Source organism: Nymphalis io, chromosome 11, assembly GCF_905147045.1.
Source record: "Nymphalis io chromosome 11, ilAglIoxx1.1, whole genome shotgun sequence".
In the NCBI taxonomy this organism is placed as follows: domain Eukaryota; kingdom Metazoa; phylum Arthropoda; class Insecta; order Lepidoptera; family Nymphalidae; genus Nymphalis; species Nymphalis io.
In genome coordinates this window covers 8,983,764-9,003,783 of record NC_065898.1, presented here as the reverse complement: position 1 = coordinate 9,003,783, position 20,020 = coordinate 8,983,764, and the positions used below count along the sequence as shown (strand labels likewise).

At 34.9% G+C, this 20,020-nt stretch overlaps 1 protein-coding gene and 1 long non-coding RNA gene across 2 annotated transcripts in view; both read right to left on the bottom strand.

Moving 5' to 3' along the window:
• The window catches only part of LOC126772072 (uncharacterized), a 155,472-nt gene that overhangs the window by 114,609 nt on the left and 20,843 nt on the right, over positions 1-20,020 (bottom strand). The window lies entirely within an intron of this gene.
• Positions 2,741-6,555, bottom strand: LOC126772006 (uncharacterized). The gene is made up of 3 exons (XR_007669601.1): positions 5,941-6,555; positions 3,074-3,206; positions 2,741-2,877 (listed from the first exon to the last, which is right to left on the bottom strand). It is a non-coding gene; the product is annotated as an uncharacterized LOC126772006 (long non-coding RNA).

The window sequence follows — 20,020 nt, the reverse complement described above, 5'->3', positions numbered from 1 at the left end:
GAGTTAGGAGGTACATCTTATTACATACCAGAATGTTTAATTAATTGTAAAGATTGTTTTATCAAAGTAATTAATGTATGAAATGATGAAATTTCATGAAAAAAGCGTCTGTGTGGCAAAAAGCGTCTGTGTGACAAAAAGCGTCTGTGTGACTAAAGGCGTCTGTGTGACTAAAAGCGTCTGTGTGACTAAAAGCGTCTGTGTGACTAAAAATATGTGTCACTGGTAAAGGCTTCAATAATAAGTAACAGAAAAATAAAATATTACTAATTAGTAACAATACATTAATATGAAACGATATACTTTTGGCCTGCAATTTTTTTCCAGATATCCGATGCCGGTGAAAACTCTACCAGCCGTGGGGCACGGCAGTTTCAGGATGGCCGAGTGTTAAACTCAACGCTACGACCAACGCGTATATAATTTAGAATAACCTAATATTTATTGAAGTTAATTTGATTATAAATTTTGTTTTAATGTTATTTAACTTCGTGATATGATTTTTACAACGACCGACATTATAATGATTTAACTTTTGTATAAAAAGCGATGTATTTACAATGAACAATCATAATTATTGTTGAACTTGAACAGGGTGGTTACTCTGCCTCTTTAATGAATATTGTTTATAACAACACAACACTTCTTTCGCTATCCTGGCTCACCTTTTGTTTCAATATATTAAGTTTTACTCCTTACATTACATCTACCGATAGCCTAATCTAACTACTAGAGGAGTAAATACAAATAACCAATTTTTGACGTTCAATAGACATGATATAATTGGTTGAGATCATAGCATTAGTTTGTCTGCCTACGGTTGAGATATAAAATAATCTGTGATATTCATTATGGGCACGGGAATAACGCCGTTTTTAAATCTGATCTGATTTTTTTTCTATATTAAATACATTAATTAAAATTTGGTATGGCAGGCCACAACTCCACCCTATCTCATTGATAGAAAACTCTTCATATGTTATCATAATTCGTTCTTAAAACATAGTATTATGTAAAAGAGCAAACTATCAAATAAAAGCTAAAAAGTTAAATTGAAAATATTAACCTTTAACTTATTACAGATCATAAATGCCAACATTCCTTGTCCCACCATGGGTGGTTAACAGTATATTTGGAAAACTAAAACATTAGATTCTTGACGTCGACAAAGAAACTAACGGACCAAGTCCCCGTGCAACCGCGATTGAAACAAAGATAGTATGTCAATTTATGCACATAATGTTGCCATAGTAACTGCATTCCCTGTTTTGGGAGATAAATAATTTTCAGGATTTAATTAAAACAAAACGAGGTTAAATTTTACTTTTTATTTATTTTTTAATTAAAATATTTTTTGGTTTTCCAACTACACCCAAAAACCGTTGCATTGTTTGTTTTTGTTTCCGTTATCAATAGTGTTTCAGTATCTATATATGGTACTGGATTAGCATTCTCCTCAGATGTTGCAATCTAAAACACTCAATTAAATTATTTATAAAGCATGTTTGCCACATATATTCTTTGTTAACCTCTTGACTTGGAATGCATAATATAATAAATTCAAAGAGAATGTTAAATAGGATAAAGAATAAATTAAAATAACATATTTATAGATAACGAAGCATTTAATTTTATTATTGGACTCCGTATTTATTTGTTTACATTGTCATCGAGTCGCAATTTTAAATCTAAAATCGAGACATTTTATTAGGTTTCGCTGTCAGCACTTACATGATAAATAGTTATAAGTTTTGAATGATAAAAACTGGAAAATCCTATTATCTTCAGGATTTTAATGCAATATAAGGTTGCGTCATGCTATGGCATAAAAAATCATCACTAAGAAACTACATTTAGGGATAAAACCGTGGTCGTTTTTATATCGAAGATTGTATAATCTTCCATATAAGGATTATTTCTGTCTTTTCACAGGGTTAGAATCGTTTGTCACACAATGAACGCACCAACTGTCCAGTTTGTTTCGCTACTTGAGTATCCGACCTTGATAAAACTAATTACGCGATAAGGGACAAAAGATTTACACACATATAATAATTGGATGGAATTCGGTTGAACGGCGTAGATATCGATGTTCTGCGACGCCATCTAGTGACGAAGTATAAAAAATGCATAATAGAATGGCCTTCTACGTAAAAAAGAAAATGTATAGTCAGACAACTGTCTGGCTATAACTTTAGATTACCGATTCATTGATTATTATTGTAACATACTAATAATTACATCGAACTTTATAACATGTTACTAGGGCATACCTACTAAAAGCAAATCTTAACGAACATTGTTGTAGCCTCAAATATGTCTCCAATCTATGGAGGGCAAATGTATAATAAAAATATAGGTAAAATTGTAAAGCTATTATTTTATTCGTATCGTACCTGTACCAGTGCTACGAATTGCGAAAATTTTAATATTATTTCGAGTTAAGTAACTAAGTACGTACGACTCTTTTTATACAGAGAAAGTTTCAAGATTAATCCATCACACTGCTTTACAATGTTTGATAAATGAGCAAAAAAAACTAAGATACCGTTATGCTTTATTTTCATATACATAGCTACAGTTAACCGCAGTTTTTTGGTCATGACATTTAAATTTAAACTTGATTTATTATTTTGTCAAAAAAGCTATTAGTATATTTTATACTTTATTTAAAAGTAATTACATATTTTAATTGATTAATAAATGGTACAAATTTATATTAGATCTTTGTCTCCTTAATCTCAACTGTGGTGGATTCGTCCGCTTCTCAGAAGATGGCGGAACGTTCTCTCAGTTTTGTTGTTCGTGCTTTTTCTGAACCTTTGACGATTTTTATATAACTTTGCTTCGTCCGAACATTTCGTCGTAATGGTGCTCCTGTAATTTTATTAACACAGTCTTCGGACTACAAAAACATATTTTTTCATTTACTTAATTAATTCTAATAATTAGTTTTATGTTATCTGTTTCTTTTGTTAGATGGTATAACACAAAAATATTCCATTAATAAAATATCTTAAAATTAAAAAGTTGAAAGGTACAAAAGTTATGGGATTAAAATATGAATACCAACCTAATCCTTTTAGGAACATTGCACTTTTCAGCGACGGTGTTGACAATATCGTCTACTAATTTGGGGCCCAATTGCTTTTTCGGTGGTTTGTTCACAAACGCCGGTGCTTGCTTTCCAGTTAAGGAATGAGTAGCTAGAATTATAAAGAGTTTTATTTTTAATTTAATCATTTTTATTAATATCCTTTATTTTACCATTTGGTGTCGCAGAATAGTTTTCAGTTTGAGGCAAAGTGACACTAATTATATCCTACATCTTGAATATTAAGGCTGCCTGTCCACCGGAGCGGAGCGAGGCAGCGGAGCGGAGAAACGGATAAATATTAACCAATAAGATTGCACAAAATCTCCGCTCCTCTTTAGTGGACAGGGAATTGCGAACTTGTTTAAAAATTCATACAAAACCGGTAAGCGGAGCGGAGATGCGGAGTAGGGTAGCGGAGCGGGGAAGCGGAGCGGGGAAGTGGAGCGGGGAAGCGAGTGCGGGCTGCGCTCGCGCCCCGCAGTGTGCCAGTGACCAGTGTAGTCTGACTAGTGCATTTGTGGACGACGTAGTGAAGAAAATGGATGAAAAACTTATCGATAGTGTGAAAAAGTTTCCGTGCATTTGGAACACGTCTTCAGAATTTTACAAATGCAATGAAACAAAAGATGCTGCGTGGAACCAAATAATCATTGAAACAAAAATATCGCATGGTAAGTAATATTATAAATCTTTATTCTATAATACCCTCTAGTAGGCGTATGTTCATATATTTTTTCGATCATTTAAACAAAAGATGCTCAGTGCCATACAAGTCGAGTTAAAATATGATGCTAACTAAATTATATTTTTTTTTATTTAACAGAAGAATACCTAAATAATATCCGATACCTAAACCATATTACTGATTAGAGATTCTTTTCAAAATTCTAGAATCTTGCCACGGAACCTTCCCCTGATTATTGAAGTATGAACAATACATTTCGCGAACTTCATATCCGTCGTTACTAGAATGTTGTGTTTCTGTAATATCATCAACAGATAATAATGTTTGCTCCATGTTACTTTCAATATTGTTTATATAATCTGGTTGTCTTTGAATTAAAAAATTGTGCAAAACACATGTTGCTTTTATTGCCTTGTCAACTGTTTCTATTTTGCATTCGAAGTCTTTACGATACACGTACCATTTTCTCGTCAATACACCGAAAGTTGCCTCAACAATGCGATGTGCTCTAGATAATCGGTAATTAAATATTTTTCTTTCTGTGTTTAGTCTATCACGTGGGTATGGCCTCATAAAATTTTCCGTCAATGGGAAAGCTTCGTCTCCTATGAATACGAACGGCATTTTTGCGCCACCTTGATACAATGGTGCCGGCGCAGGTAAATTTAATCTCTTCTCTTTTAGACTCTTCCCGAAAACGCTGTTATCAAAAATTCCTGCGTCAGAAAATCTCCCCATAGAGCCCACATCAATCATAATGATTTTTCTTCTGGCATCAGCTAAACACATCAATACTACAGAAAATCTCTTTTTGTAGTTGAAAAACGAGGACCCAGTTTTCGAGGGATCCTTGATGTATACGTGCTTGCCATCAAGAGCACCTGTACAATTTTTAAATTGCCATAGTTCATCAAAATCTTTTGCGATTTCTTTCCAGTCCTTTTCGGTTGGTTGCGGCATAACAAGAGGTTGCAATACATTCCATAAAGCATCACAAACCTCATCAACTATTCTCGATACACTTTTCAATCCAATTTTAAAATTCTCTTCCATCGTTGTAAATGATTGACCGGTTGCTAAATACCTAAAAAAAACCTATTTAATTATACTTAACGTATGTGCATCTATTATTTTTTTTATAAATAGACCATAGAATACATTGTGTATGTTAACTGATTCAGTGAAAACTGCAATATCGCGATGGAAACAACTAAGAGATAACCATCGAGATGCCTTAAAAAGACAAAATGCAACACGGAGTGGACAGGCTAGAAAACAACAAAAAGAATGGAAATATCAGAGAGCCATGTCGTTTCTGTTGCCTTACATGTGAAACAGAGACCGGTCATCAAATTTTGCGCCCTTGGACGATTCAGCAAGCGAAACTTCAAATCCACCAAATACCATTGATGAGAGTTCACGGGATTCATGCAATTTGTTGCCGTCAAATTCAAATAGTCTTCCTTCTGTTGGTGTTCCTAATAATTCAACAGCTCTTGAGCCTCTCCCGTCCACATCCAAAAAAAGAAAGAATGATGAAATTCTAGATCTATTGAAAAAAAATCAAGAACGCCGTGAACTGTTAGAACGAGAACGGATAGAACTTAAAAATATGATGTCAGCCAGAAATAAATACGATGAAATAGACATTTTTTTTTAATTTGGCTGCGTCGTCGAAAAAACTACCGTATTATTTACAACTTCAAATTAAAAAATCCTGCTTTAATGCGGTAATATTAGCTATAAGAAAGAATAAGAAAGTAATCTTCAAAATAATTGGTATTCTCCAAATAATTATGGTTATTCTACAGGATCAACACCTACTCCCGAAAATGTTAACACTAGTGTCGATACTCCTACTGCTCCAAGTGATATCGAAACTAGTATCGATACTCCTACTGCTCCAAATGATATCGAAACTAGTATCGATACTCCTAGTGCTCCAAATAATATCAACACTAGTAGCAATACTCCTAGTGCTCTAATTAATATCAACACTAGTACTGATACTCCTAGCGCTTCACAAATTCAAACAATCCAGGACATAGACACATCTGTATTAGAGCGAACAGGAGCCAATGAAAATGCGGCCAACTTTGAGATGGATTATGATTTTTAGTAAAATAAAAGTTATTTTGATTTCTAAATGTGTACTTACTTTAAACACACTGCTAATCTTTCACAGCTACTGATTGATTTCCTGTAATTTGTGTCTTGTTTCCGAATATATGGTTCTATCAGAGAATGAAGTTCATGAAAAGTACATCTTGAAACTCTATAAGAATTTTCGAATGTTTCTTCATCAGCAGTTTGGAAAAAGGTAAAATATTCACTGTGTTCTGAACGATGTTTGATATGATTTCTTAACCAAAATCTATGTTTCCTTATAGAATTGTTCAAATGGTATATAATTCTGTTTCTTCTGACTCCAACTCTTTTCTGCCTCTAGTAATGTAAAGTAATAACGTATTAACTGTTTCGACAACATGTCTGCTGTCACTGACATTTCGCGTAGCACTAAATCAATCGCTTGCCGCCGAGAGCTCGAAATAACTCGTCGCGTACTCATATCCCCGCGTATAAAAAATAGTCCGCAACTCCGCTCCGCATTACTTTCTAGCTCCGCTCTGGTGGACATACACAGTCTGCAACTCGGCTCCGCATTACTCTGTTACTCCGCTCCGCTGCCTCGCTCCGCTCCGGTGGACAGGCAGCCTTAAACGTGTATAAGAATCAACATCTTTTATTAGGGACATTTTTTAAATTAATGTATAATCTGTTCCGAGTAATGTTTTTACATCTCAAGGTATATTTATTTATTCTGTAGATAGGTAAACGCACATCAACAATCGTCTTAAGTATCGTCTCAAATCGTTATATTTTTCCCCATATAGGATAGGATAGGATTAAAAAAAAAATGTACATTGCGAGTTTGTCAGTCATTGTCTACCCTGGGACGTCGGGATCAGCAGCGGACTAAGCGAGCCACTTGACCACTGAGGCAATTCGTTTACGTACCATATTTTATTAAAGTTTTAATCTAAATGGAAATAAATCGGACAATGCTTTCTAATATTAATCTCGATTATTAATACGTTAATAATTAAATTATATTTTTTTAATGTATTTTAATTTCACTAAGAATATTGTCACGGGGTTCGTTCCACCAAGTTACCGTTACATTAATAAAACTGATCATAAAGATTATAAAATTTTAATTATAAAATTTACAACATAAAAAATCAGGGGGTGGGCCCTTGACAGCATCTGGTCAATTAAGTTAACATTCATGCAATAAAATATTACAAGTTAGTTGTAGGCGAGTTGGCATCGGTTAAAATTAAGTAATAGACTTAAATAAAGAAATAAGCAGGATAGTGGAAACCCCGAACGCATTGTCACAATGAGTGAACAAATAAATAAAAGCAGTGCGAAGCAGCAAAAAGCACCAGCAGTAACAGCAGGCCACAGGACAAGCAGCCTCTCCTTCACAAAACAGCGGAGCCTCCAACAGCCCCAAATCAGCCACAATTCCTAGGTTGAGTTCACCGAAAAATATTATATCACTTTGTAATGCAATATACAAAGTATATATAAAATTAAAGAAAAATAAACACTCCCTGTGAACAAAACAACTTATTACCTATCTTGCATAAATACTAAGAAGGTCCTAAGAATGCCCTAGACACAGGTACAAAGAAAAATAAGTTAATAAAATCAAGTAATAACCTAGACAATTGAGGTTATTAAAGTTAACTTTTAAAGTGTCAGAATATGGCAAATTATTGCTTAATTAGCAATGAAATATTATTAGAAAGCATGAACTATACTTAATTTAATGGAACAAAGCTTTTAAACAATTCGAATCACATTAGGATTCGACCCAGGTCACCTAGTACATTGACAAGGTCTATGTTCAGTTTTTGAACAAAATATTAAGAAATGGATAAAAATAAATAATGAACCACGTGATATATTGAATTGAATGTAATTTATGCATCAACTCACCTCAGGAGTGTTTAAATATGTAGAAATAAGGCAATATATGACTTATATTGCAAGTGGCACGGTTTCGATACAAAGACTGGAATTAAACGAATAATCGATTAAATACTACTCAAATAACAAATAATATGCTTCGACTAAACGAATACAATGTGTTTTACTTACGGCTTGGTAACTCGAACCTCTTAAATAAGTTTTTCAAAGTAGATGACGTATATTCAACGAATATACTTACAAAAAGGAATATATTTAATCGTTTAAACTGACAGGCATCGGTAAGCGACCGGCGCTTGCTCAACGATCAAAAAGACGTCCGACCGGCGAACAACGTAGTGCTGCCATCTCTCAAACAGCATAGATAATAAATGTCGAAACAATGAATGCCGATTCGATAACCGTAATTTATTTTATAAACCGGTTAGGTTAGGTAAAATAAATACAATATTTTAATAAAATTAAAATATTGAAAAATTAAAATTTTAAGGGTTACAAAATTTAAAACAAAGCATAATACAAGGACAATGTAAGAAGGAATGCACTTGATTAATTTCTATTTAAATGTTAACGGGAATTAGTAGTTACCTTCTAGGAAAGACAGCTTGCAACAATTGTCTCGTCGCTGAAGTGTGGGAAGTCCAATCGATTTCTGCCATTAGTCTGGCAGGCACGGTGATTTCATTGTCAGTATAAGTAGGTAGTTGTTAATTTTTTTCGTTATTTATGTTAGAATTTATATAAGGCAATAAAAGCCTTATTTATTGATTGATTTTTTCCATATAAGTAGGTGATTAAGGTATTATATTGTTAGCACCACATAACAGAGTCACACACAATATAGACCATAGAATAAATAAAATCGCTGTCTATAAATAATCGAGTATAATAATTTATTAAATATTTTGTATCGTAATTAATATTAGTCTATTTGGATCATTAGGTCAAGTTTACGTCAAACTTTAGAGTTTTCGAAGTAAGATCGAAGTGCTTAGTGCGTGTCAGTATTTTAATAAATATCTTAGTGTTAAAATTTAAAAAAAACTTATATGTAAAGTCTAGATCGAGAGACAGAAAAATATGTGTAAGGTTCCATTTTATAAAGAAATAATTCGATTGGTAAGAAATAAGTCTTTATTCAATAACAAAATTCTTAATGTTGTCTAATAATGTCTAAAGCCTCCTAACCCTGTTTTAAGATTATCTCCTTAAGATAACAAAAGCGATTGAAGATGAAGAAAATATATTTTATAAATAGTAACATTTTACAACTTCAATAAATTGTATTCATAATATTAGGATTTTAAAGATTTCTAATTGCCCAGAAAATGTACAAGATAAGTCTAAAATAATACAGCAGTAAGCGCTTAAACATTAATTGTTTCAAAGACAATAAGTAACTATAGTCGTAATTTTTATGTTCCCTTTTAGGGTACTGGACAATGAAAGTAGATAGGAAATTACCTGAAGGCTATAAAAAATTATTTCACAAAAGAAGATAATATATTTAGATCAGATCTAAAATGTTTGGATACATTAAAATTAATAACTGTTTTTGCTTAATCAAAATGCCATAATGGATTTTTTGAGAAGACAAATGAAAATTTTACATTATTTGTAAAAAAATCCAAAACTCATTTAATATAAACTGTTGCCAATTTTCTATAAAAACATGCTAAATCTATATTGATTCGATTTTAAGGTTCCGTTGTGCTTTCCGTAGAAAACCTTTTCGCCTCGCAAGTTCTATATATACTCATGCGAGATGATTTAATATTCATTTATATAATTTGTATTTATTATGAAACGAACAAATATTAAATTTTTATTGTTTATTAGCGATTTACTAGATCGTGAAAAGATTTAATTCACTATTTTTAAATATATTTTTTGTATAGAAATATGTCCAGGGATAAAAAAGTGGTATGCAATGAGACCTCATTATTTTTAATTTTATTTTGCAAATGTTTTAAAAAATAGACTAAAATTTATTGGGAACTAGGTGAAGTCTCTTCGACATTCCAATTACCCACATAACATAAAATAATCATGACCTTATAGGCTAGGCCACCCGCTTAAATTTAGTTCTTTAATTAATAAATGTTTGCGTTCAAAATTTATTGTTAATAGATTTAATGAAAATATTATATTAAACATGTATTTTTTCAGACAAAATATAATTACTAAATAATGAAATTTGTATAATAAGGGTTAAACAAACATTTCAGAAAATGATTTTATTTAACTGTATTTGGACTTAATCGGTTATATTGCTTAGTACAACTTTAGTATAATACTAGTTTAAAAAGATACAGGTAAAAACATTGGTTCTAGAAAAGAGCATCCAATAGGATAAGGCAATAAACAATAGGTTTATTGAGGTTGCCTTGTTATACAAAGTAATGCTTAGCGACCGAGTTTAGCCCAAAACATGTACCTTATATTTTATACCTGGAATGGACAATTAAAAGGCACGGTACTTTGAATAACTGCTGACAATTGCTATCGGAATCTTATTTGAGCTGGAACTACTAAACAAAATCGAATCGATAATTTTACAGTTTCTTAGTGAGCTTTTACTAAGAAATATTTATTTATTTTAAATTGCAATTCATTTCCCTTTACAAGATTTTCACCGATATTGACGCCGCTCTAGCGCTGCTGGAGCTGCACAACAGCCCCCGTCAAGGTAATTACCAAAAATACTTGTAAGTGATAGCTTATTATTAAAGATGGATAAGAAATCTGAATAAGGATTAATTTTAATTTATAACGTTTAAATTTTAACAGTCGAAACAAGATCTATTGGCGTCGCAACGCAGGTAACGATAAAACTAAAATGGTTTCTTTTGAACTAAGGATACCTAAGTACCCGACATTTGTCTCCCAATAAATATCAAACAAAAGATTTCGTTACACATGAGACAGTACGCAACCGATGCATTTCTCAAATGTTTTAGATCAAATAACAACTGAAGTAAAATATTATTAGAATATTATAACGACACTATTACTGACTGAACTATACTATATTTATAACTTATATACCTCCCTTGAATACACTGGCGAAAATTTCAATCAACAGCCAATTGTTGTCCACTGCTGAACATAGGCCTCTCCCAAGGTGCGCCAAAGCTCCCTGTCCTCCGCCTTCCGCATCCAGTTGGTGCCCGCCACCTTCTTAAGGTCGTCGGTCCACCTGGCTGGAGGGCGCCCTACGCTGCGCTTGCCGATTCGCGGTCTCCACTCTAGGACTCGTCTGCTCCAACGGCCATCGGTCCTACGACATACGTGACCAGCCCACTGCCACTTCAGCCTGCTAATTTTGCAAGCTATGTCGGTGACTCCGGTTCTTTTCCGGATAATCTCATTTCTGATCTTATCCTTCAAAGATACTCCGAGCATAGCTCGCTCCATAGCACGCTGAGCGACTTTGAATTTGTGGACTAGTCCCGCAGTTAGTGTCCACGTTTCGGCACCGTATGTCATGGCAGGTAAGACGCATTGGTTGAAGACTTTCGTCTTCAAACATTGCGGTATAGACGACTTGAGGACTTGACGAAGGTTGCCAAATGCTGCCCATCCCAAGCGAATTCTTCGATCGGCTTCCTTCTCGAAGTTGTTCCTACCGACTTGTATTATCTGTCCTAGGTAGGTATATTCACTAACAACTTCGAGAGGTTTCCCCTCGACGTATATCGGTCCCGGCACGACATGCCTATTGAACATGACCTTGGTCTTGGCCAAGTTCATACCGAGACCGACACACCGGGTAGACTCGCCTAGGCTACGCAGCATTTCGGTGAGTTGTTCCAGCGACTCTGCTATGATGACGATATCGTCGGCAAATCGAAGGTGTGAGATGTACTCGCCGTTTACATTGACTCCATACCTAGTCCAATCCAGCGTTTTGAAAACGTCTTCCAACGCGTTGGTGAACAGTTTCGGGGATATTACATCCCCCTGTCTCACCCCTCTGCGCAGTTGGATCGCCTTCGTCTTACAGTCCTGGATGTGGACAGTCATTGTAGCGGCGTTGTACAGACATCTCAGTACCTAGATATATCTCCAATCGATATGACATCTCTGCAATGAGTCGAGCACTGCCCAGGTTTCGATGGAGTCGAAGGCTTTCTCGTAGTCCACAAATGCCATACACAGCGGCTGATTGTACTCTTCGGTCTTCTGCACAATCTGCCGAACAGTATGGATGTGGTCCACGGTGCTGTAGCCTGATCGAAAGCCGGCTTGCTCTGGGGGCTGGAACTCGTCAAGTCGTCTGGCGAGACGGTTCGTGACGACTCTTGAGAACGGCTTATACACGTGACTCAGGAGGGAGATTGGTCTGTAGTTTTTCAAGAGGGTTTTATCACCTTTCTTGAAAAACAGTACCACCTCACTCCCGCTCCACGTTTCCGGGGTCTTGCCATGTTGGATGACGGAATTAAAGAGGCTTGCTAGCTCTTTCAGGACCGGAGTCCCACCTGCCTTAAGCAATTCTGTTGTGATTCCGTCATCTCCCGGAGCTTTGTTGTTTTTAAGCTGTTCTAGAGCCGCCCCAATCTCTCCTTGGTCAACGACCGGGAGCTCCTCGGAGTAATGGCGCATAAGAGGGGCGCGCTGGTCATCAATACTGATTCCCACGGGTTTATCCGATCTTGAAGAGAACAACTGCCCATAAAACCTCTCTACTTCTCCGATAATCTCAGGCCTAGAGGTAACGACCCCACCATTTTCAGTTTTAAGTTTTGTCAGACGCGGCCTCCCAAACTTGCGAGCGAACACTTTCGATCCCCGATTTTGCTCAATCGCAGCCTTGATGGCACGGGTATTGGAGCGTCGGAGATCGCGTCGCGTCAGCGTTTTTATTGTTCGGTTTAAGGCCTTATCTGACAAAAACGATGGTAGTTCTCGTCGTTTTCTCATGAGCTCGAGTGTCTCAGCAGAGAGTTTTGGTGCGTTGTCTCTTCTCTGTGGCGGAAAACACTTGCGGGATGTGTTTTGCAGTATTTTGACCAGCGTGTCGGTTCTCTCATCAATGCTGCTTATGGTTTCCAACGCGGTGAATTGATTTTGAAGTTCCATTTGGAACTTTTCGGAGCCTTGAGCAGCTTGGAGCATGGTAGGTCGGAGAGTAGACCTCATCATTCTCGATCTTTCGGCTTTTAAGTTGATATTTAGAGTGCCTCGAACCAAGCGGTGATCACTTCCGGTATTAAACTTGTTGATCACTGAAACATCTCTAAATATGTGCCTTTTATTCGAAATGATAAAGTCTATCTCGTTCCTTGTCACGTTATCGGGGCTTCGCCAGGTCCACCTCCTCTGAGGCTTTTTTTGAAAGAAAGAATTCATCAAAAAAAGCCCCTGCGCTTCGAGAAAGTTTACCAGCATTTGCCCCCTGTGATTTCTGCAGCCCAAGCCGTAAGGTCCGACTTTCGATTCACCGCTATCTTGTACTCCCACTTTAGCATTAAAGTCTCCCATAACAACATTGTAGTGGGCCCTCGAGGTGTCGTTGAGGGCCTTTGCGATGTCCTCGTACATCGCTTCGACCACATCATCAGAGTATGTCGAAGTTGGCGCATATACCTGTACAACCTTCAGGGAGTACCTGTCGGAAAGTTTTAGGACAAGGTACGCTACCCGGTTCGACACACTACTGATTTCCACAATGCTGCTAATGAGATCCTTTTTGACTAGAAAACCGACACCACCCTGGGAGAGGTTATCACCTTCGCGGAAGTAGAGTAAGTTACCGGACTCTAGAGTTATCGTGTCCTCCCCCTGTCTTCGGACTTCAGATAACCCCAGTATATGCCAGTTTATATGACTTAACTCTACTTCTAATTCGGCGAGGTGATGGTCCAGCCTCATCGAGCGTCCATTATACGTTGCCATTTTCAGTCGTTTTATACGGTAGCCTGCCGTGAACCGGTGATTCTTAGCACCCCCTGCCCTGCCGATACCGCGACCGATACCTTGGTCGGGCCTAGCGGGCTTGCCGGTAACTGGGGGCCTTTTTTGGGGCGAAAATTTGTAAAAAATAATTTAAAAATTTTCAAGCGAGCCACCTAGCTTAATTTAGGTGAATCATATAACTGTAAAAACGGTCATTGTATATCTAAGCCTAAATTTTCTTTAACTGTGACCAGCCTTATAGTTATTAAGACTTATAAAATCTCGTATATTTTATGAATATAATAAATTTTAAGAAGATCGTATATCGATATCGAGATCGCGTCGTAGTATACATTTTTGAAGCATTTATTTTTCGACAGAAGCAATCTCACATTAATCAATACGGTTTTTTTAATCTTTACTATATCCTCGTTTATAAAATATATAAATGGAGTACGTATGTTTAATATATACCTACCGAGGTACTAGTTAGTATTTGAGTCCTTCAAAAAGTTGTATAAGGATAAGTATGTATACGACATACAAATGTATCAACAAATAACAGATGTGCTTAAATAATTATAAAAATAATAATCTTCTGCGAAATCGTGAACAATATTATTTTGTCATGCATTGATTGTGTGTAAAAAGTGAGCTCGTCGGGAAAGAACGCGTAAACCTTAAGGCCCACGATAATAGTTTTACTCAAATATCTTCCATGTACAGACAGTGATTAGTTACATTTTATTATATATATATATATATATATATAGGTATAGATATAGTAAAAGACTAAGTGTTCGAAATATACGATTAAATTAAAAAACTTTCAACGCTAGGCGAGCCAGCCAACTGACGATGATTGGTCGGCCGCCGAGTTACAGTACTGATTCAAACATTTACAATTATGTCAATAGGTTACGATTAAAAGTGGTATATTAGCTTTGGGTTACCTTCTCCTGTATATAACGTATTCCCTTTTGACAATAGAAAATCAAAAATAGGAAAGAAGCAATGCAATTCTGAATGTTCTATTAAGCCAGTCATAATAGGTTTACTCTTAGCCATTTAAGTCATAAATAACAAGATTTTCTTTTATTTTTCAGCCGCAAATCAATCATTACCCATGCCAACTCTACCCGAGAGGAACGATCAGAATCTTAAACTGACATTCGATCAAGGAACGCAGACCGATCCTGTTCTCGATTATCCTTCAATTGTCAATTTAGAAGAACTGGAAACGGCATTAAAACACTTGTACCAGCAGGTCCTAGCCGTATTATCTAATACTGAAATAAATCAAAGTCGATCAATAATGGATAGGACATCTGAAGATCGAGGAGTAGATGAGAATGAAGAGATTTTAGCAGTAGAAGAACCGACCATTGTTCTTCAAAATACGTCAAGTGTTGAGCTCGAAATGGATGAGATGGCTGGTGGCTTAAAAATACGTAGAGTATCAGCGCAGACTACTAACGCATGTTTGCCATTGTCGGTTAACAATGTTGATATGGTTTGTATGTTTATATATTATTCATGTGTATACATAAGTAGTTAAGTATATAAAATTTAATTACCTCTAAAGTTCGACGTAAACTTGACCTAATGATCCAAATAGACTTTAATATTAGCACAGAATATATAACGTATCTCTCTATCACTGGCGTCCAATGGGTAAAAGTAATTTACTGAAAGAGACCAGGTGCAGATCTAAAGGCTTTCGTGCTTTCCGAGGCAAGGGTGTTAAAACTGCTAACTTCGGAAGTCCGAGCTGCTACTGACAATTTCTCAAAAAAAATCCAGCAACATTATTATTGGTCCATCCGGGATCTTTAAATATGTGCTTTCACAACTCAAAGGCTACAAACGTATTTATATTACATAGGACTCATAATCAACTGAATTATAGAATTTCTATGGTCCTAATTTAATTTCAAAACTATTAAATAAAAACGAATTGCAATTATTTTTAAAGAACGCTTGACGTATTGTTAAAAAGCTTAAACACATTAAACTATAAAGTTATTATTTAGTATGAATTACGATACAAAATATTTAATAAATTATTATACTCGATTATTTATAGACAGCTATTATATTTATTCTATGGTCTATTTTGTATGTGGCGCTGTAATTAGGTGCTGACTATATAATACCTTAATCACCTATTTATAGGGAAATAATCTATCAATAAATAAAAGCCAGTATTGACTAATATAAATTCTAACATAAATAAGTAAATAATGAAAAAAATTAACAACTACCTACTTATACTGACAATGAAATCAATATAATTTTTAAAGTATTTTAAATTCGTAGGTTTCCATTGGAAACGGCAATGTCACCGTGCCTGCCAGACTAATGGCAGAAATCGATTGGACTTCCCACACTTTAGCGACGAGACGAACATTTACAATTATGTCAATAGGTTACGATTAAAAGTGGTATATTAGCTTTGGGTTACCTTCCCCTGTATATAACGTATTCCCTTTTGAAAGTAATAGAATTTCAAATATAGGAAAGAAGCAATGCAATGCTGAATGATAGAACATTCAATAGCCAGTCGTAATGGGTTTACTCTTAGCCATTTAAGTCATATATAACAAGATTTTCTTTTATTTTTCAGCCGCAAATCAATCATTAGCCATGCCAAGTCAGAGCGCACTAAGTAATAATAATATAATAACTCAAACTGACGACCAAGAGGTAATACTTGCATTCAATGCAAAATTGTATTATTTAATTGTAAATAGTAGACGATATTGTCAACACCGTCGCTGAAAGGTGCAATGTTCCTAAAAGGATTGTTAGGTTGGTATTCATATTTTAATCCCATAACTTTTGTACCTTTTAACTTTTTAGATATTTTATTAAGAAAATGGAATATTTTTTGTATTATACCATCTAACAAAAAATCAGATAACATAAAGTAAAAAATTAAGTAAATGACAAAATATGTTTTTGTAGTCCGGAGACTTAGTGTTAAAAAAATTACAGGAGTTCAATTACGACGAAATGTTCGGACGAAGCAAAGTTATATAGAAATCGTCAACGGTACAGAAAAAAGCGCGAACAACAAAACCGAGAGAACGTCTCACCATCTTCTGCGAAGCGGACGAATCCGAATATTTGAGATTAAGGAGACAAAGATCTTTTATTAATTTGTACCATTTGTTAATCTATTAAAATATGTAATTACTTTTAAATAAAGTATAAAATATACTAATAGTTTTTTTTTTTTTGATATAATAATGAATCAAGTACAAATTTAAATGTCATGACCAAGAAACCAATATTATCATTATTATATATTTGTATCAATATTACATCATAACATAAATTAAATCAATATTCACAGAGTAAACAATTGTGTTTTTAGTAAAGTTAACATACTATACAATCTAATCTGAACAAAACAGTGTGACTTTTTTGTGTGGTGGGTGTTTTGCTATAAGCATTTCACTATCTACCGATCATTAACTAATACAAAAGAATTGAGTACAAAGGGACGAAAGCTTTTTACGAAACGTAAAAAGCTGAGTCAATCAATCAAACGCAATATACCAATACTCAATATAAAGTCGATAATATAGACCTCACAGAAAGTAAACTTCGTAACATTATACAGCAAGAGTTAGCTTTAACAATACATAATTTAGTAACCACGCAGCTAAATACTATTAATGATCAAATAAAAGGTTTTTGTGAATCACTTAACTTTATTAATGCGCAGTATGAGCAAATGAAATCAAAACTTGAGAAAAAATTAAACATTGTTGACCAACTAAAACGTGAAAATGATAATCTTTAATCCTCTGTAAAAGACCTTACCTCTAGATTAAATACTGTTGAAGTGCATATGAGAGAGTGCAATGTTGAGATAAATGGTATTCCTGAGCATGGAAATGAAAATTTATCAAATGTAATTGTTCAATAAGTAATGTTATTGTAAATCCTTTGACGGAAGACGACATAAAACATGTTACTAGAGTTGCGCAATTTAACCGAAACACCGAAAACGAGAAACCGCGATCAGTCATCGTCAAGCTACAAAGTGCAAGACATCGAGACGCGATGTTAGCGGTTGTTGCTCAATTTAATAAAAAAAATCTAAAGAAAAACTAAATCACATCACCTCGGAATGAGGGACATGTAAACCTATATATGTTTCGGAATATTTATCGCCAGAAAATAAAGCACTTCACGCAGCCACACACACTAGAGCCAAGGAAATGAAATACCGCTACACTTGGGTGAGAAATGGAAAAAGTTTTGTACGTAAGGATGAATTCAGCCAGGCAAAACAAATCAAGAATGAAGATTGTCTGAAGCTTATAAGCTAACATCATTACTTTTATTCTACCAGTATTATGGGTTAGCAAAATGTTAGATATATACTATCAAAACGTAAGAGGCTTAAGAACAAAAACGTACGATATCCTAAAAAATTTCCTAAATTCTAATTATAAAGTTGTAATTTTTACTGAAATATGGTTGAACTTCGCAATCTCGAGTAATGAGCTGTTTGATTCACGCTATATAGTGTACAGGAAGGATCGTTTTTGTTCAGAACTCTCAAAAAAAGACGGAGGAAGCGTATTAATTACTATATCTAAAGATATTTCTTCTTGCCGAGTATGTCATTGGGAGACCGACAATGAAATGATGTGGGTTAAATTAGACATAACCAGTGATTATTCTGTTAAAAAAGGCGGCGTTTGTGTTGTATACCTACCACCTCCGGTAAAAGTAGAAAATGCTAAATTTTTTTTGAAAATATATATGTTGTTACTAATCAAATTGATGATGTAATAGTAGTAGGCGGTTTTAATATGGGCCTTATTGAATGGAATGCAGGTGATGATTGTACGTATATGATTCTGTATCATCCTAATCTGTTAATAAGTCTCTCGTATCCTCATATATCATACATCCGACCCAAAGTCTGTATACGATACAATTTTTATAAGGCTGATTATGCAGAGATTGGTAACGAATTAAGTGATATGGATTGGTATTACAAATTTTCCAATTGTAATAATGTTAATGCCATGATAGAGATACTTTACAGCACTCTGTATGAAATAATAGAGCGATTAGTACCTAAGCGAAAATTACGGAATTCTAAGTATACTAAGTGGTTCAAACACAACCTTACTAAGTTACTCAAGGAAAAGGAGAAAATATGGTAACCCTAGGGATAAACTTGAATTTCAAATATTGCGTAGTCACTGCCATGATTTATTTGATAGTTGTTATAATAACTACAAAAGAAACGTCGAATATAATATTCAAAAGAATCAGACTTTATTTTGGAATTACTTTAAAAGCAAACGTAATGTAAATTTTTTGCCTGCATCTATGTCGTTGGGTGGCATTAGCGCTAGTTCAGGCGTAGAAATAGCCAACCTTTTCGCTAGCCACTTTTCTTCTGTCTATCCTATGAATCTACAAACCTACCGTCCAATCTCTATCCTTTCCTGTCTTTCTAAGCTGTTAGAGAGCCTAGTGTATCCCTTGCTTAATAAACATTTTAACAACATCATCACACACTCGCAGCACAGTTCAAACTAATCTAACACATTTTACTTCAGACTTGGCATTAGCGATGGACAGGGGGGACCAGATAGATGCTATACATGCTGATTTCAGTAGCGCATTTGACAAAGTAAACCATCAAATACTTCTTAATAAATTACATCAGTATGGCCTTGGAACCACTCTACTTAGATGGTTTCAGTCATATTTGGCATAAAGATCTCTTACAGTTGCCGTAACTGGGTTTGAATCTCAGATATATTTAGCTAAAAGTGGGGTTCTAATGGCTCACATTTGGGTCGCCTCTTGTTTCTCGTTTTTATAAACGATATTACTGAGAATATAAAGTATTGTATGTGTTCATTTGTGTTTGCAGACGATCTCAAAATATACAAAACAGTAAAATACGGTCGTATTGTACGACCTCAACAATATTATTGCATGCTGTCATCTCAAAAATATGACTGTTAACGTAGGCAAATGTTTTCATATAAAATTTACCTGTAAGAAAAAACCGCTTGTTTCTAGTTACTCAATTGAAAATAAAATATTACAAGAATTATCGCAAATTAAAGACTTAGGAGTCACTATTGACAGGCGTCTAACCTTTGTAACTCATGTTGATAACATATTTGTTAAAGCGGCTCAAAATCTTGGTTTTATCAAGCGGAACACTCAAGGCTTTTCAAGGAAAACTAAATTACTCTTGTACAATTCATTGGTGCGTAGCTTAGTCTTGAGTATGCTAGTGTTATATGGAACCCACTATATAGCGTACAATCTCAGCGTATTGAGAGTAT